We start from the raw sequence: 21,377 nt of genomic DNA, 5'->3' as shown, positions 1-21,377 counted from the left end.
GTGTTTTCTGGTTTTGGTAACCATTGAATCAATTGTGTAAGTCACACATTTTTCAATCAATTCATATTTATGTATTTATATGCCATAAGTATAATTAACTGATAAGTGATAGGCAGTGCTGTTTTAGGAATCTCCCTTGGCTTTCTAACATTAACCTTCCTACCCTAAAATCAATATACCCTCCAATCTTGTCAGAGATTTCATTGACAGTAAAGTTACTCATCTCATTGGAGCAGAAAAGTATAAGCCATAATTATTGTTTGGAATAACTGTCACATTTACATACATTTCACTTAGCTTAAGAACCATGCCAGTAATAGCAAAATGTCTTCTGAGCTTTTCAGTCTCTTAAGAGATGAAAATCTTTAATTATATATCTATTTTTTTTCTGCCTAACATCCTATATCTTAGGAAGATCTTTTTGTGTAACACTGTATTCCTGATTGGAAGACTGGAACAAAGGCAATAATGAAAATAGCCAAGGAAAATACTTGGAAACAATTTAAAAAGCAATGGCAGACACGCCTGTTTTCATTGGTTTCAATGAGAATATACATTAAACCATGTTTTCGTTATTTAAAGTGCAATAATTAAACTTTAATTAGCAGTGAAGAAGGGAATAGAAAACTGTGTTTGAAGACAGCTTGACTTTGAAAAATTCAACAAAAGCATAATGGATTTTTCTTGTTTTTCTATATAGTTGCCAAAATAATAGAGAGCAACACCCAAAGGCAGGAAAACACCTAAGCCAAAGCAGTAACTTTTGTCTATAAAATAATTGTGAGTGACTCTTTCAAAATCAGGCTTGCAAGGAAGAAAAGTGTATTTGCTTTAGTGTGAAAATTAAAAAATATAAAAATCCTTTATTAATGTTTTACATATAATGACTAGGACTTCTCATTTTGGAGAAGAGGAAAGGTATGAAAAAGTTCAAAATTGTTTGACTATTCCCCAACAGCATTGTTATTTATCACCTATGGCAACGGAAGTAGCCTTGGTTACTCTTAGTATCATGCTTGTTTATATTTAGAAGCATTATTTGTTGATGTGTTATAAGCTGCAAAACCTTAAGTAGGAATAGAGTCATTTCCTGAGAGAGGAAAGTTGCTGTGTAAACAAACATAAAATATCAAACATATAGCATAGTGGAAACTATTTTCCAGCTTTATCACAATCTGTAGGTACAGATTTTGTTTCCCATTGTTCCAGGGGAACCATTTTTTTATCTTCTTTTTCACCATCTAGTGATCCTATAAAATCCTATACCATCCTGGGATTGCTGTAACTTTACTGGATTCTCTAATTTCTGTTGGAGAGTTAGGAAAGATAGAAAATTATGTTTCTGTTACTGTTTTACCTTATTTTTTATTACTTTAGAAACTGTAACTCAAAATGACATAAATTATCTTTATAATATTAGGAGACAGATTTCATGTCCATATTCTAACCCTAGCCTTCTACATAACTTTGGTACTTAGTGATCCCCAAATGTGAAAAGAAATATAGGGAGCATCTTACTTAAATATTGTTGAGAATTTCAAGACTTCCTTTATGTAAGACCCTTTGAAGTATGTACAGCATACATGTGTACAAATCCAGTGACAACAGGGAAATATCACTAAGTTTCCCCAAAAGGATCTATGAAGTCAATAGTTATCTTCCCACGCAGTTGAAAAAATGCTTCCAAAATGATTCAGTGCACCTACATTTGTGGAGTTATTTAAGTTATGGATTCTTTGTTAGACATACTCTTTTCTTTTAAAAATTGTCAAATATTAGCTTTATAATAAACTTCGTCTAGTATTCCTTGGTTCAAAGCAGAAATATTGATACAGTTGATGTCACATGGCTTTTTTACTTTCTCAGTTCAAAGCCAACCCAGACAGGAAAGTCTGTCACATTCTTATCTGTAACTAAACACCAAAAACACCAGAAGTGGTTTTTGCTAAAGCAGTAGAGCACTAGCTTTGGGGGAAGTAGGCCAGGGAAGACATTTGTTCAGGGACATAGGTCAGCCTCTGAGTTCAAGCTCCAGAACAAGAACAAACTACACAAACCCACAAGCAAAAAAAAAAAAAACAAAAACAAAAAAACGCACATATTTCTTAGGGACCATCCTGAAAGCACTGGTTTGAGAACAGGCTCCATTTGCTGATCATACTTAGTGGATCCGGCTTTTCTGGAATACTAATTGCGCTGGAGAATTTAGGGCAAGACTAAAGGAATTAATAAATGACTTCTGCAACAACAGAATCATCTCAGTAGTGAAATATCCATGCATAAGACAATTTAAAACATCCAAGTCTTTGTTTCCTTGTAATAGAACACTTTAAAACAACGTTATTTCCTTTTATTCTATGCTGGCCTTTAAATGGCATATTGTTTCCTTTTGTAATACTTTCAAGAAGAAGTTTCCAGACATTTTTTTTTTTTTTTGTCAGTCGTGGGGCTTGAACTCTGGGCCTGGGCTCTGTCCCTCAGCTCTTCAGCTCAGGCGAGCGCTAAACCACTTGAGCTACAGCGCTACTTCCGGTTTTCTGGTGGTTTATTGGAGATAAGAGTCTCAAGGTCTTTCCTGCCCGAGGTGGCTTTGAACCGCGATCCTCAGATCTCAGCCTCCTGAGTAGCTAGGATTACAGGCGTGAGCCACCAGCGCCCGGCTTCCAGATAATTTTTATATGAATAAAGAACACACTCGAAAAAAGTCAGGGACAGAGTTTCCTTCAAGCCTTGGATTCTTTTTTTTTTCTAACAATGAATATATATATATGTATATATATATATATATATATATATATATATATATATATATATATATATATATATATATATATACATAATAGTGAAAATGCTGTACAGAGGGGTTACAATTACATGGGCAAGATAATGAGTACATTTTTTATCAAGCAATGTAGCCTACTCCTTGGTTTCCCCTTCCCATCCCTTCCCATTCTCACCTCTCCCCCCCCATCCAATCCTCCTCCCCTAACCAAAAAAGTTGTAAAGTTCGTTTTCGACATAACGAATTGTATATCTCATTTTTGCAATGGGTCCACCTGTATCCCTATTTAAATGATTTGTTTTTTTTTCCCTTCCCCTCCAGAAATTACAGCTATATCAAATACAGTGAAAGAAGGGGTTATTGTTATGCCATGGGAAGGGACATACAAAGCAATAAGGAAATCATCTTATAAGCATGTTAGAAACAATCACATGAAAGAAAAATAACATTCGAATACATAACTCAGGGTTCATTTCCATAACATCAAATTATCTGACCTATTCTGTTTGACTCAGACATATACTAATTATTGCAAACAAGGAAAACCGTTGGACCTATGTTTCTTTGGGCGTGGCTTACTTCATTTAATATAATTTTTTCCAAGTCTTTCCAATTCCTAACAAATGGGGCAATGTCATTATTTCTGATGGAGGCATAGGATTCCATTGTGTATATATATCACATTTTCTTGATCCATTCATCTACTGAGGGGCATCGGGGTTCGTTCCATACCTTAGCTATGGTAAATAAGACTGCAATAAATATAGTCGTGCTGGTACATCTAGTGTTGCCTTGTTTGTAAACATTTGGGTAAATGCCCAAAATTGGGATTGCTGGGTCTTAGGGGAGCTCTATGTGGAGTCTTTTGAGGAACCTCCATACTGCTTTCCAAAGTGGTTGAACAAGTTTACACTCCCACCAACAACGCAGTAAGATTTCCTCTGTCCACATCCCCTCCAGCCTCTGTTGTTATTAGAGTTCTTGATTATAGCCATTCTAACTGGGGTGAGGTGATATCTCAATATTGTTTTGATTTGCATTTCTTTAATGTCTAGGGAGGTTGAGCATTTCTTCATATGTCTTTTGGCAATCCTTCTTTCTTCTTCAGAGAAGTTTCTCTTTAAGTCTTTATCCCACTTATTTATTGGGCAGTTGTTTCTTTGAAGATTTGTTTGGGGGGATTTAATTTTTTGAGTTCCAGGTATATTTTAGATATGAGACCCTTGTCCATTCTATGGCTAATGAAGATCTTCTCCCAATCTGTGGGATTTCAACTGATCTTTCTAGCTATGTTCTTTGCCATGCAGAAGCTCTGCAATTACATGCAATCCCATTTGTCCAACAATTCTTTGATTTGCTGTGTTTCTGGGTGTTTATTAAGAAAATTTCGGCCTGTGCCAAAGAGATCTAGCGTTTCTCCTATTCCATCACGAAAAGTTTTCAGGGTGTATGCTTTCATTCCGAGGTCTTTGACCCATTTGCAGTTGATTCTAGTACAGGGTGATATATAAGGATCTAGCTTAAGTTTTCTAAAAATATTTAACCAATTTTGACGGCACCATTTTCTGAAGAGGGTGTCTTTCTTCTATTCTATATTTTTAGCTCCCTTATCGAAGATTAGATGACTATAGGTCTGTAGGTTCATTTCTGGATTTTCAATTCTATACCATTGGTCCTGAGGTCTGTTCTCGTGCCAGTCCCAAACTCTTTTGATTACTATGGCTTTGTAGTTGAATTCAAATTCGGTTTTCATATTCCTCCAGCACTGTTCTTTCTGATAAGGATCGTTTCAACTATTCAGGGTCTTTTATTATATCATATGAATTTTTGGATTGCCTTTTCTATATCCTTGAAGAATGAGGTTTGAATATTGATAGGTATGGCATTGAATTTGTAGATAGCCTTGGGAAGTATTGCCATTTTTACCATATTGATCCTTCCAATCGTGGAGCATGGGAGGTTTTTCCACTTTCTAATTTCTGTTTTGATTTCCTTTTTCATATGTTTAAGTCTTCAACATAGAGGTCCTTCACTTCTTTGGTTAAGTTAATTCCTAGGTATTTTATTTTTTGTGGGGCTATACCGAATGGAGTTGCTTTCCTAATTTGAGCCAAACCTTTCTCATTGTTGGCATACAGAAAAGCCATTGATTTTGAGTTCTCTTTCTTTGATGAGTCCCTGCCTGGTTTTGGGATGAGGTTTATGATGGCTTCAAAGAATGAGTTCGGTTGTGAACTTTCTGTTATTTCATTGATGATTTGGAGGAGTATTGGTGTGAGCTCTGCTTTGAAGGCCTTGTAGAATTCCGCTGTAAAACCATCTGGTCCTGGGCTTTTCTAAGATGGGAGGTCTCTTATTGCTGTTTCTATTTCAATGCTTGATATGGGCCCCTTTAGAAGCTTTAACTTATATTGGTTTAGTTTTGGCATGTCAGTATTTGCTAGGAAAAGTTCCATTTCTGCCCAGTTCTCAAACTTATTAGCATAAAGTTGTGAGAAGTATTCCCTTATAATGTTCTGAATCTTGGTTGTTTCTGTGGTGATGTTTCCATTCTCATATCTGTGTTTATTTGTTTGGGTGTGTTCTCTTCTTTTTCTGTTAAGATTTGCTAAGGGTCTGTCAATTTTGTTAATTTTTTCAAAGAACCAACTTTTTGTTTTGTAATTCTTTCTATGTTTTTTTTGGATTCTAATTCATTTAATTCTGATTTAATTTTAATTATTTCTTTCCATCTACTCTTTTGAGGTTTATCTTGCTGCTCTTTTTCAAGGAAGCTCAGATGTCTAATTAAATTGTTGGCTTCAGATCTCTCCAATTTGTTGATGTAGGAAATCAGAGCTATAAACTTGTCTCTGAGTATTGACTTTGCTGTGTCCCAGAGGAGCTGATAATTTGTGTGTTCATTTTTGTTGAATATCATGAATATTTGAATTTCCTTTCTAATCTCTTCCATGACCCACTCATGATTCAGCAGTGTATTCTTCAATCTCCATGTGATAAAGGAATTTCTTTGCTGACTTTTGTTGTTGAATTCTAATTTTATTCCCTTGTGGTCTGAGAGAATACAATCTATAACTTCAATGTTTCTGAATTTGGACAATGGATTCTTTTCTTGTATAGCAAAAAGGAACACACAAATTAACTTTCACTTTGTCATTTCTCTGTGTTCAATTTCTCCTTTGGGATCAGTTTCCACCTGCAGTAACACTTCCTTCTACTTACTTCCAGTAACAATCTATGGCATTGCTCCAGGTAAAATGAATGTTTTCAGGCTTCATTGAACTAACACAAAGACATCTTTGGACACGAGGTAAGGCGCCTTTCAGAGACAATTTAGTAAATACAAAATATAAAATTTAAATGGCTTATAAAAACATTATTCATGTACATATGGACATATAAGATAATGTTAAGTCAAATGAACCCCAAGATAGGGACATAACTTGTTTTTTTTCTTTATTGCAATTGTTTTTAATGTATCTCAAATATACTATGTGATTTTTTCATTTCTCCTCCATGTTCTTCTCCCATGATATAACTCCTGTTTGAACTGGTAATGATGTTGGTGCCTTGCATCTTGCATGTACATTTTTCTAGTGTGGGGAGGGGAAGGGAAACAACAAAATTCTGAAACAAAGATTCAGGATGACCTATTTTAACAATGATATGAACAAGACACTATGTAGAAAACGAACTTTACAACGTGGGGAGTGGAGGGGGAATTGAGTAGATGGGGAGGGAACAGATACCACAGGAAAAACAAAAGAGGATGTAACAATAGGAAGTGTACTCATTACCTTACTTATGTAACTCTAAGCCCTCTGTACACTATTTTTACTATAAAAAAAGAAACCTTTACCTAGGAGTACATTAAGTTCAAATTTCATAAGAGCTCTTAAATTAAATTTAACTGGGAGAAGATTCTCAGAAAAGTTTATTTGTGTGTGTGTGTGCTTTGCATTATTTCCCAAGTGTACACAAGTTAACAGTAGAAGAAACAATAGGAATAATAAGAGAAAGAAAAGTTCTGTGTTTAAGTATAATGGTTTAATATACTATAGAAGATTCTGCAAATAAGACAACATTGAACCAATAAAGCCAAGGCCATTATGTAGATCTATGGGAGTGACATAGAGAAATAATTAATACTAAGAGGAACATGAATGATGAGGCCACTGTCTTTCAAATTCTATCTCTAAATCATGTTTCCTTTTCACGCAAATTTGTAAAATGTACAATGGAAGAATAATTCTGGTTCCAAAGCAAGTTAGATATAAGAGCATGGACTTAACTGGAAAAAAAGTCCATGGTGAGAAAGTGGGAATTATACTAGCAAAGAACTGGTGATCAAGATCTCATTTCTTTTTCTTTCTTTTATCTTTTATCTTTTTTTTTTTTTTTGATGGTTGTGGCAGAGTTTGAACTTGGCCTGGTCAATATCTCTCCACTATTCAGCTCAAGGCTAGTGTTCTACCTCCTGGGCCACAGCGCCACTTCCAGTTTTCTGGTGGTTAATTGGAGATAAGTGCCTCAGAACTTTCTTTCCTACTCATAATGGATTTGAACCGCAACCCTCAGATCTCAGCCACCTGAGTAGCTAGAATTATAGGCATGAGCTCAAGTGATCGAATCCTAGTCATGAGCAAGATTTCTGAATAAGGTTGCTGAGGCTTTTGCATACACACATACAAACATACATATACACACAGAGGCACATACATGTACAAACCCACCTGCACAAATGAAACAACTCTCAGAATGTGGAGAAATGTTAGAAAACAATTGAAAATATATCCTGAGTAAGACCAGATCAAGTGATAATTTTTAATATTAGAAAGTCTTCAAGTGAAATTTCTTCAAAGAAGTTTGAGACTATTACATACCTAGGGACCAGAGATAATAAGAAAGTCAATTAATCATTATTAAAGGGATTGGATCCATTGAAGAATGAATCAGAGACCCCTGCAAGTGCATCTGAAAATGATCATATCCTCTGTCAAATGACAGAACATCTTTAAAATAGTACATAAAAAGTTTGAGCAGTCAGTCTAATGGATAAGTTCATAGGAGAAGTTCAGAATTGCTAGTCTGTACCTATATTAAATAAACCACCAAACTATGGCAGGGCAATTTGATACAAGCCTAGAATTCTAGCACTCAGACTAAGACAGGAGATTAGAGAGTGGGATTACATAGTGATACCTTCCCTGGGCCAGGTAGTATAATTTTGTCTCAATGAAACAAGCCAAACAACAAGAAAGAAATACACAGTTGGAAGTTTGGGCTAATTTTGTCATTATGTTTTGAGAAGGCAAGTTTCTTATTGAAATGCAACTCATATATAATCCTCAGTTGTGTTTTAAATGCTCTCTTCATTATACAAGATTCCTGGATGGAAAATGGCTCATGACTCCCAATCAAAAATTTGAAAAAGTAAGCATCATTCTGTTGGATTTCAAAGAAATAATAAAAGATTACAAAATTTTAAGCCTAGAAAACTACAAAGTTCATCTAATGTAGGACTTTATAGACCTTGCTAAGTTAGAATTTAGATTTAAAATAAATATTTTGGTTTTGTTTGTAATTTCATATTCTATAGGATACTACAAAATTCTTTTTAAGCAGAGGTTTTAATTGACAAATTCACACATGGATCAGGCATTTTATTTGCCTAAAATATTCTTTGAAGCGAGGTATAATTAGAACTTAGTTAATTCATAATTCCAACAGTTCATGTATAAACTGATAGTGTGAATAATCTAGACAGAGTTGCCAACAAATGGATGATATTAATTTATAAATTTAGAACAAGCAATTTTTTGAGTCTTTGGTGTAACATGGTATGAAGAGAGTAATTGTGTGAGGTCTTAGGTCTTCTATCTACTCATAATAGAGAAGAAAGTTCCTTAATTACATGCCTCTGTATACAATGAGAAAAATGCTAGGGTTGGAGTTGGTTTTTATTTTTTGGTTTGTCCTCAGGTTTGAACTCTGGGCCTGGCCACTCCCTTTGAGCTGGTTTGTGCTCAAGGCTCATGCCCTACCTCTTCAACCTCAGTGCCACTTGAGTCTGTCTTTTCCTGAGAAATTTATTGGAGATAAGAAACTAAGGAATCTTCCTGACTGCCTGGGCTTTGAACCATAATCTTCTAATCTCATTCTCCTGAATATCTATGATAGATAAAAAAGATAATAATATTTGCAAGTGTTCTGATTTCTTGAAATCAGAAAAATGTTGCAGCAAAGTTTAGTGTAGTGTACATTCCACAGTAGGAAGGGCATCATATTAGCACAACTCTAGTATTTTTTCACAACAGTGATAAGCTATTCATGATGTGAATTAAGGGAATTTTAAGGTGCACCTTACAAATTGGCAACTGTTGGGCTAGGAAGACTTTAAGGCATAAAAGCTTGGGATTGATGGTCACAGAAATAATTGCTTACACTGATGAACAAATGTTTACTCTTGAGGAATTAATTATTACACATACTTCGTAGTTATATCCTTCACCAGAATATGGCTATTTTTTTTCTGTTGATTTCTCAATATGTAACACCCCACTAGAAACTGCAGCTATTGCAGAATTAAATAACATGCAAACAGGTACTGTTTTGAATATCTCTGATATGAAATGCTCAGAATTTGAAAATGAGTAGTTAGTATTTGTAAGAAATTTGAAAAACACATATATACTGTCCTTTGAACAGTTATTCAGTTTTAAAAGTTAGAAGTTTCCAGAGAATTAAACTGTTTTCTGTTTTACTATGAGACAATACTGAAATTATAATATTTTGGAAAATTATAGCAGGTATATTGTGAAAATGTTGTATATTTTGATAACATTCATGTTGGTGAACCTCTGATAAAAAAGGTGTAATTAATTCAAATTAGATGCCAAATAGTGTTCATTTTTAAAAAGGTAATGCAGATAGAATAATATTTACTATAGCAATACAGAGAAAGTATACTTTATGTAACTTATTTTTAGTTTAATTTTATTTTTAAGGTGATATAAACAGGGGTTGCATTAATTTTAAGGTACTGAATAACTAATATGCTGAAATTGTAACCACTACCTCATTTTTCTCACACTTTTCCTTTCTTGCCTTGTCAAATTAAGATAAATGCATGTGCAATACACACAGTACTGAAATCAAATACAGCAGGGGATAAACTATAGGGGAAAACACAAAAGAAAAAAGAAATCACATAGTACATTAAAAAAAACAACCACAAAGAAAAACCTCTATTTCCATATCTAGGTGTTCATTTTGCTCAACATGATCTTGTATGGTCCTATATACAAAGCTTTTGAGCCATTCTGCTCATCTGAAAAACCCAGAGGAGAGTTCCCAAATAGCTCTACAAACACTGCTGGCAAACATGATAAATGAAAAGTTTGAAAACATATAAAGGACTCTGTATGAGCGTGATAGGGAGAGAGAGGAGGCAATCCAAAAGTTTATACAGGAATAACATAAGCGTGAGGAAGCTACTCAAAAACTGATACAATATTTGCATGAGCAGCTCAATTGAGAATACTCAAAGAGAAAGGCAGGAATGGTGTGAGCAGGCTGAGAACACTCAAAGAGAACTACAGGAATCACACAAACGGGAGGAATTTAATCAAAGAGGATTACAGGAATTGAGAGAGCAGGAGGAGAATGCACAAAGATCACTAAAGGCATTCATGGAATCGATTAACAAAGAGCTGAAGGAAGTCAGGGAGACCACAAAGGGAATGCTGAATGGAACCCAACAGAAGGAATGGGAATCCAAGGAAACCATAACCAATCAACTAAGTGATTTGAGAATAAACACTAAACACCAAATTAAGGAAGTAAAGAAGTTCATACAAGATCTGAAACAAAGCTTCAACAAAGAATTTGAAGCCATCAAAGCTGACCAATTAGAAGGAAAATAGATAAAAAACAAAGTAGAAAATCTTGACAGCAGGTTAGACCATGCAGAAGATCAAATCTCAGGGATTGAAGACAGCCTAGATATTATAGAGAAAGAACATACAACCATCCAAGACAAGTCCAAGAAATATGATAGATTTATCCAAAACTTGGAAGACACCATCAGAAGGCCTAATCTAAGGATAATGGGTGTAGAGGAGCACCTAGAAACAGAAGTTAATGGTCTAGGAAATTTGTTTAACAGGATCCTAGCAGAGAACTTCCCAAACATGCAAAAAGATAGGCCTATTCAGTTAAAAGAAGCTTTTAGAACTCGAAATAGACCAGACCAGAATAGGATATCCCACCGTCACATTATAATCCACACAGCATCAACTCAGATCAAGGAAAAGATCCTGAAAGCTGTCAAGGAGAAAAGATTCATCACCTATAAAGGGAAACCAATTAGAATCAACTCAGATTTTTCAGCAGAGACAATCAAAGCAAGAAGAGCCTGGAATGATGTATGCCAAGCACCCAAAACAAACAACTATCAACCAAGAATACTGTACCCAGCTAAACTCTGCTCATAACTGAAGGCCAAATAAAAACCTTCCAGAGCAAAGAAAAAATGAAACAATACATCTCCACCAAACCAGCCATACAAAAGATTCTTAAAGGTGTCCTACACATAGTAAACCAACAAGACCACAACAAAGGCCAAGAAACTTCACCCAAACTGAGAATCCAAGAACCATAGGAAGAACCCAGTTTTCGCAACCCCCAAGAAGGTGGATAACATGGCAGGAACACCCAAATACCTCTCCTTCCTATCTCTTAATTAACGGACTTAACTCACCAATGAAGCGACATAGACTGTCTAGTTGGATTAAAAAACAAGATCTTTCTATCTGCTGCCTTCAGGAGTAACATCTTGCCCGTAAAAACAAACACATTTTCAATGTTAAAGGCTGGAACAAAATCTACCAAGCAAACGGCCCCCATAAACAGGCAGGAGTTGCAATCCTAATATCAGATAAAACAGATTTCAAATTAAAATTGGTGAGAAGAGATAAAGAAGGTCGCTACATACTAATTAAGGGATCTCTCTTTCAGGAGGATATTACAATTCTAAATATCTATTCGCCAAACAATGGAGCACCCAAATTTATGCAAGAAACACTACTTTCCATCAAATCCCACATAGATCCAAAGACATTAATTGTTGGGGATTTTAACACACCACTCTCCCCACTAGATAGATCAACTTGGCAAAAACTCAACAGAGAAACCGCAGATCTAAACAGTTGCATCGATCAACTAGATTTAACAGACATCTACTGAATATTTCATCCAGCAGCATCAGAATACACGTTTTTCTCAGCAGCACATGGAACATTTTCTAAAATAGACCACATTTTAGGCCACAATGCAAACTTGTCCAAATTCAGAAACATTGAAGTTATACCTTGCATTCTCTCTGACCACAAGGGAATATAATTAGAACTCAAGACCAAAAGCCATCAAAGAAAGTCCGGTAACACATGGAGGCTGAACAACACACTGCTGAATCACGAGTGGTCATGGAAGAGATTAGAAAGGAAATTCAAATGTTCATGCTATTCAACAAATATGAGCATACAAATTACCAGCTCCTCTGGGACACAATAAAGGCAGTATTCAGAGGCAAGTTTATAGCTCTGAGCTCCCACATCAACAAATTGGAGAGATATGAAACCAACAATTTAATGAAACATCCAAACCTCCTTGAAAAAGAGCAGCAAGATACACCCCAATCCAGTAGACGGAAAGAAATAATTACAATTAAATCAGAATTAAATGAATTAGAATCCAAAAAAACTATAGAAAAAATCAACAAAACAAAGAGTTGGTTCTTCGAAAAAATTAACAAATTTGAGAGACCCTTAGCAAATCTTATCAGAAAAAAAAGAGAACACACCCAAATAAATACACTCAGAGATGAGAATTGAAACATCACCATGGAACAAAACAAGATTCAGAACATTTTAAGGGAATATTTCTCAAAAACTTATGCTAATAAGTTTGAGAACTTGGCACAAACGGACCATTCCCTAGCAAATACTGACATGCCAAAACTAAATCAAGATGAGGTAAACCATCTTAACAGGCCTATATCAAGCATTTAAATAGAAACAGCAATAAGAGACCTCCCAGCTAAGAACATTCCAGGACCAGATGGTTTTACAGCGGAATTCTACAAGGCCTTCAATGCAGAGCTCTCACCAATACTCCTCCAATTCTTACATGAAACTGAAAGAGAAAGTTCACTACCGAACACATTCTATGAAGCCATCATAACCCTCATCCCAAAACCAGGCAGGGACTCATCAAAGAAAGAGAACTATAGGCCCATTTCTTTGATGAACGTTGATGCAAAACTTCTCAACAAAATTTTGGCCAATCGACTTCAACAATTTATCCAAAAAATCATATACCATGATCAAACAGGATTCATTTCAGGGATGCAAAGCTGCTTCAATATACGCAAATCAATTAATATTAGTCATCACATCAACAGGAGCAAGGATAAGAACCACATGGTTATCTCAATAGATGGAGAAAATGCATTCGACAAAATCCAACACCCCTTTATGATGAAAGTTTTGGAAAAATTAGGAATCCATGGAACATTCCTCAATACAATAAAGGCTGTATATGACAAACCTACAGCCAGCATTATACTTAATGGAGAAAAACTAAAGCCTTTTCCTCTTAACTCAGGAACAAGACAAGGATGTCCACTCTCTCCACTTCTCTTCAATCTAGTATTAGAATGCCTAGCTACAGCAATAAGACAAGAGGCAAACATAAATGGGATCCAAATAGGGAAAGAAGAAATAAAACTCTCCCTTTTTGCAGAACACATGATCTTGTATTTAAAGAATCCCATAGACTCCACTCCCAAATTACTCAAGCTGATTCAAAATTTTGGAAAAGTAGCAGGGTATAAAATTAACCCCCAAAATCAACGGCTTTTCTGTATGCCAACAATGAGAAAAGTGTGGCTGAAATTAGGAAAGCAACTCCATTTGTAATAACCCCACAAAAAATAAAATACCTAGGAATAAATTTAACCCAAGAAGTGAAGGACCTCTATTATGAAAACTTTAAAATCTTGAAAAAGGAAATTAAAACAGAAATTAGAAAATGGCAAAACCTCCCATGATCCTGGATTGGAAAGATTAACAACGTGAAAATGGCAATAATTCCCAAGGCTCTCTACAAATTCAATGCGATACCTATCAAAATTCCAACCTCATTCTTCAAGGAAATAGAAGAGGCAATCCAAAAATTCATATGGAACAATAAAAGACCCCAAATAGCAAAAACACTCCTCAACAGAAAGAACACTGCTGGAGGAATATCAATACTAAATTTCAAACTCTACTATAAAGCCATAGTAATCAAAACAGCTTGGTTTGGCATAAGAACAGACCTCAGGACCAATGGAATATAATTGAAAACGCAGAAATGAACCTACAGACCTATAGCCATCTAATCTTTGATAAGGGAGCTAAAACAATAGAATGGAAGAAAAACAGCCTCTTCAGTAAATGGTGATGGCAAAATTGGTTAACTGCTTGTAAAAAACTAAAGCTAGATCTTTATATATCACCCTGCACACGCATCAACTCCAAATGGATCAAAGTCCTCGAAGTCAAAGCAGACAATCTGAAAACACTACAGGATGGAATAGGAGAAACCCTAGGTCTCTTTGGCTCAGGCCAAAATTTTCTGAATAGAGACCTGGAAACACAACAAATCAAAGAAAGGGTGGACAAATGGGATTGCATGAAGTTGCAGAGCTTCTGCATGGCAAAGTACATAGCTAGCAAGATCAATAGAAAGCCCACGGATTGGGAGAAGATCTTCACTAGCCATAAAACAGACAAGGGTCTCATATCTAAAATATACTTGGAACTCAAAAAATTAAATCCCCCAACAACAAATTCTCAAAGAAACAACTGCCCAATTAATAAGTGTGATAAAGTCTTAAAGAGAAATTTCTCTGAAGAAGAAGGAAGGATGGCCAATAGACACATGAGGAAATGCTCAACATTCCTAGCCATAAAAGAAATGCAAATCAAAACAACATTGAGATACCACCTCACTACAGTTAGAATGGCAAAAATCAAGAACTCTAACAACAGCAGATGCTGGAGGGGATGTGGACAGAAGGGAACCTTACTTCATTGTTGAAGGGAATGTAAACTTGTTCAACCACTTTGGAAAGCAGAGTGGAGGTTCCTCAAAAAAACTTCACATAGAGCTCCCCTATGACTCAGCAATCCCACTTTTGGGCATTTACCCAAATGTTTACAAACAGGACGACACTATAGCTACCAGCACAATTATGTTTATTGCAGCATTATTTACCATAGCTAAGATATGGAACCAACCCTCAGTAGATGAATGGATCAAGAAAATGTTGTATATATATATATACACAATGGAATTCTATGCCTCCATCAGAAAGAATGACATTGCCCCATTTGTTAGGAAATGGAAAAAGTTGGAAAAAATTATATTAAGTGAAGTAAGCCAGGACCAAAGAAACACAGGTCGCATGGTTTCCCTTATTTGCAATATCTAGTATATGTGTGAGTCAAGTGGAAAAGGTCAGATAATGTGATGTTAGGAAAATGAGCCCTTAGATATGTATTTTAATGTTATTTTCTTTCATGCATTTGTTTCTAATGCATTTATAAGATTATCTCTTTGTTGCTTTGTATGTCCCTCCCCCACAGTATAACCCCTGCTTTCACTATATTTGTTGTCAGTATAACTTGTGGAGGAGATGGGGAAAAACAAGTCGTTTAAGGATACAGGTGGACCTGTTGCAACAATGAGAAGTACAAAATGTCATGTCAAAACCAGCTTTACAATGTCGGTGAGGGGGGGGGGGAGGGGGGTATGATTGGGTGGGAGGGAGGGGGGAGGCTGGGAAGGGAGGTGAAGGGTAAACAAAGGAGGAGGATGCAATGCTTGGTAAGAAATGTATGCATTATCCTGCCCATGTAATTGTAACCCCTCTGTACAGCGTGTTCACAAAAAAATAAAATAAAATATAAAAAAAATAAAAAATTAAAGCATTTCAAAAAAAAAGTAAAAGAAACCGCAGATCTAAACAACTGCATAAATTAACTAGATTTAACAGACTTCTACCTTATATTTCACCCAGCCTCATCAGAACACACGTTTTTCTCAGCAGCACATGCAACATTTTCCAAAATAGACCACATTTTAGATGACAAAACAAACTTTTCCAAATTCAGAAGCATTGAATTATACCTTGCATTCTCTCACACAACAAGAGAATAAAATTAGAACTCAACACCAAAAGCCACCGTAGAACATCCTGTACCACATGAAGGCTGAAAAACACACTGTGGAATGACCAGTGCATCATAAAATACATTGGAAAGGAAATCTAGTATTCATGATATTCAGCAAAGATGAACACACAAATTACCACCTACTCTGGGACACAGCAAAGGCAGTACTCAGAGACAAGTTTATAGCCCTGAGTTGCAACACAAACAACTTGTAGAGATCTGAAACCAACAATTTAATGAGACATCTGAGCCTCCTTGAATAAGAGCAACAAGAAAATCCCTATCGATAAAATTAACAAAATTGACAGAACTTTAGCAAATCTTAGAAAAAGAAGAGAACACATCCAAATAAATAAACTCAGAGATGAGAATGGAAACATCACCAGAGAAACAACCAAGATTCAGAACATTATAAGGGAATACTTCTAGAAACTTTATGCTAATAAGTTTGAGAACTTGGCAGAAATGGACCTTTTCTTAGCAAATATTGACATGCCGAAACTAAACCAAGATGAGTTAAACCATCTTAACAGGCCCATATTCAACATTGAAGTAGAAACAGCAGTAACAGTCCTCCCATCTAACAAAAGCCCTGATCCCAATGGATTTACAGTGGAATTCTACAAGGCCTTCAAAGAAGAGCTCACACCAACACTCCTCCAAATTCTCAACGAAATTGAAAGAGAAAGTTCACGACCAAACTCATTCTATGAAGCCATCATAACCCTCATCCCAAAACCAGGCAGGGAGTCATCAAGGAAAGAGAACTATAGACCCATTTCTTGAATGATCATTAATGCAAGAATTCTCAACACACTTTTGGCCAATCGACTTCAACAATTCATCCAAAAAATCATACACCACGATCAAACAGGATTCATTTCAGGTTTCATTTCATGCAAAGTTGGTTCAATAAATGCAAATCAATTAATATAATTCATCACATCAACAAGAGCAAGAACAACAATCACATGGTTATCTCAAAAGATGCAGAAAAAGGATTTGACACGATCCAACACCCCTTTACGTTGCAGATTCTGCAACAATTAGGAATCCAGGAAACATTCCTCAGTACAACAAAGGCTCTATATGACAAACCTACAGCCAGCATTATACTTAATGGTGAAAAGCTAAAGCCATTTCCTCTTAACTCAGGAACGAGACAAGGATGTCCACTCTCTACACTTCTCTTCAATTTAGAATTAAAATGCCTAATTTAACCATAAAACAAGATGAAAACATTAGAGGGATCCAAATAAGGAAAGAAGAAGGAAAACTTTCCCTCTTTGCAGATGACATGATCTTGTATTTAAAGAATCCCACGGACTCCACTCTCAAATTACTCAAGCTGATTCATAATATTGGTAAAGTAACAGGGTATAAAATTAACCTTCAAAAATCAATGGCTTTTCTGTATGCCAACAATGAGAAAATCGTGCTGAAACCCGGAAAAAAATTCTATTTGTAATAGCCCCACAAAAAATAAATTACCTAGAAATTAACATACTCAAAAAAGTGGAGGATCTCTATGATGAAAACTTTAAAAACTTGAAAAAAGAAATCAAAACAGAACTTAGGAAGTGGAAAAAACTCCCATGCTCCTGTATTGGAAGGATCAACATCGTGAAAATGGCAACACTTCCCAAGGCTAGCTACAAATTCAATGTGATACCTATCAATATTCCAACCTCATTCTTCAAGGAAATAGAAAAGGCAATCCAAAAATTCATATGGAACAATAAAAGACCCTGAGTAGCAAAAATGATCCTTAACAGAATGAACATTGCTGGAGGAATATCAATACCAAATTTAAAACACTAGTACAAAACCATTGTAATCAAAACAGCTTGGTACTGGCACAAGAACAGACCTCAGGACCAATGAAATAGAATTGAAACCCAGAAATGAACCCACAGACTTATAGTCATCTAATATTTGATAAGGGAGCTAAAAAAATAGAATGGAAGAAAGACAGCCTTTTCAGTAAATGGTGCTGGCAAAATTGATTAATCACTTGTAGAAAATCAAAAATAGATCCATACATGTCATCCTGCACCAGAATCAAATCCAAATGGATCAAGGAACTTGAGGTCAAAACAGACACTCTGAAATCATTACAGGTCTCAAATCATACTAGGTCTCCTTGGCATAGGCCAAAACTTTCTCAAAAGAGACGCAGAAACACAACAAATCAAAGAAAATTTTGAAAAATGGGATTGCATGAAATGGCACAGTTACTGCAAGGCAAAGGATATAGCTATCAAGATCAATAGAAAGCCTACTTATTGGGAGAAGATAATCACTAGCCATACAATGGACAAGGTTCTCATATGTAAACTATATCTGGAACACAAAACATTAAATCCCCCAACAACAAATCCTCAAAGAAACAACTGCTCAATAAATAAGTGGGCTACATTGCTACAATGAGATGTACAAGTTGTTATGTCGCAAACGAACTTTACAACTTTTGGGGGGGGTAGGGAGGATTTTGGGGGCGGGTGGAGGATGGGAAAGGATGGGAAGGGGAAAACAAAGGAGGAGGCTAAAATGTTTGATAAGAAATGTACTCATTATTTTGCCCATGTAATTGTAACTCCTCTGTACTTTATTTACAAAATAAAAATAAATAAATAAATAAGTGGGCTAAAGACTTACAGAAAAACTTCTGTGAAGAAGAAAGAAGGATTGCCAATAGACACATGAAGAAATGCCCCACCTCCCCGGCTATAAGAGAAATGCAAATCAAAACAACATGGAGATACCACCTCACCCCAGTTAGAATGGCCATAGACAAGATCAATAATAACAGATGCTGGAGTGGTTGTGGCCAGAAGGGAACCTTACTTCATTGTTATTGGGAGTGTAAACTTGTTCAAACACTTTGGAAAGTTGTATGGAGGTTCCTCAAAAAACTCCTAGAGCTCTCCTATGACCCAGAAATCCCACTTTTGGCATTTACACAAATGATCACAAACAAGACCATACTAAATCTTCCAGCACAACTATGTTTATTGCAGCATTATTTACCATAGCTACGATATGGAACCAACCCAGATGCCCTTGAGTAGATGAATGGATCAAGAAAATGTGGTAAATATAAACAAAGGAATTCTTTGCCTCCATCAGAAAGAATAACAATGCTCCATTTGTTAGGAAATGGAAAGACTTAGAAAAAATTATATTAAGTGAAGTAATCCAGCCCCAAAGAAACATAGGTCCCATGTTTCCATTGTTCAAGTACCACTTCTTTTTTTCACACACCCAGTCTATGTGTGAGGGTACTTTCTCCCTGTTAAGCAATAGGGTAATACTCACAATCTGAAGGGGAAAGTTCCACAGTTTAACCCTATGCCCACAATAGAGGGTGTATAATTTAAAGTATTTTGAGTCAAACAGTAATACTAGAATTGAAATGCTCCTTAGGGACATTTTCTTGGAGCTCATTAGTTTACCCAGGAGAAATATAAATATCCCTAAATTTTGGAGCTAATTAGTAAATATCCTAATTAACACTACATCCTAGATGTTGTGTTATTACAAGTCAACATTGTATTATTGTTACATCAGAATCTTTCCCTACTTGCCAATGTGTAAGAGAAAATGAAAGTAAGGCATTAAAGCAAAATGCCTTATCTTTTTAGGAATTTAATCCTAGTGGTGAGGGTAATGTCTGAACTCTTCCATTCAATAAAAGCTTGAAGTTTATAAGAGCACTTCCTACATATAAAAATTTGTGGCAGGTTGATTGACAGGGTTATTTCATCATGGAGATATCACCAAAACACTGTTCTTATTGAAATTGTCTATATCTTTTTAGTTTTCAAATCCAAATTGCATATTTCCTTCAATATCTCTGTAACAGTTTTGACCTTTTCTTCCTGCAAATTCTTTCCTTTCTTTACTTCTGTAAACCTGTGTTTATTACTTTCTTGTTTCCTTATTTATCTCATTCTTCCAATCTTGTCCACACTGGTACACACATTGTTCAGAATTGTGCCAGAACTTTCCTTTTCCTCTTCCCTTTAATAATGCCCCCGATTTTATTATTCTTTTTCATATTCATGGTCATGGATATTTTGATAATGTCTAAACAAACCTATCTTTGCATCTGTTTAATATAAACTTTAGAACTATCAGAGTTTTTTTCTCCTAAATCCAACATTTCCACCTGTAATCCCTATCACCAAGATTAACACTAACACAGTTGCCTGGCCAGAGATGTAGAACACTTTAGATTTCTTCTTACCTTTCTGCTCCCACCCATTAGAAAAGATGAATGATCAAGATTTTCTGAATTTCTGTCACTAATATGATTTCTATGTACTCCTTTTTATGCCCTTGCCACCAGCCTGTTTCATGTAATCATCACTGGTCACCTAGACATAAACAACCTTTTACAAAGTATGTTTTTCCCCATAGTCTTTTCATATTGGACCTTTCCATCACCAAATTACTTCTGCTTGTAAGCACACAGAGTGAAGAGCTCAGACACAAATTCTAGTATCATTATTTACTCATTACATTGACTACTGGCCTTACATTTCTCATCTGTAAATGGATGTAATCTACCAAAAATATTGAAGAATATATTTTTTGACTTCTAGAGCAAAAAAAAAAAAAAAAGAAAATGAAGAGTCCTTACGTTTTCCCCCTTAGCTTACAAATAAGGAAAGCGTCAAATTCAGTTTGTTGGTATAAATATCAAAAATTGTTTCATGCAGAAATAAAAATAAATTTTCCTCCTGGATCTAAGGACTGTGTCCTTTCAAGGTAACTCCAGATATGTAAGTGGTATTATGTAAATTGTGTCATGTGTTTATAGCTATATTGAAGAATATGTCATTGGAAAGCATTGGTTATTGAATAGTGTCTTTATGAGAATGGTATTTGAACTAACCACACTAAGTTGAAAACTACATCTTAGTCCATCAAAATTTTTCTTATTGCTTTATTTGTTGCCAAGTGTTCTTAATACATTTACACATAGATTTTCTCCAGTTAACTGGATGAAAACTAAAACTGATCATGGATTTCTACCTAATGAGTGAAGAATGCTTGAGGCATGTGTTGTTAACTTCTAATGCGATATAACTAAGCCAATGGCTATGTGGGTAGTGAAAGGCTTTCTCCTAAATTCCCAAGGCTAGAACAAACAAGATCATTTGTAACAGAAAGCACTCAGCTTATTATATTTTATCTATGTGGGATAATCAACATGTGCAAACAAATGATTTTAATTATAAGAAAAATATAGTACGAAGAAAAGTGAGTATATTTAGAGAGACTGAAAGAATGAAATTAGGGTTTTTACT

Source organism: Dipodomys spectabilis, unplaced genomic scaffold, assembly GCF_019054845.1.
Source record: "Dipodomys spectabilis isolate Male_0828 unplaced genomic scaffold, ASM1905484v1 ptg000408l, whole genome shotgun sequence".
Lineage (NCBI taxonomy): Eukaryota > Metazoa > Chordata > Mammalia > Rodentia > Heteromyidae > Dipodomys > Dipodomys spectabilis.
Note: the sequence above shows the minus strand (reverse complement) of the source record.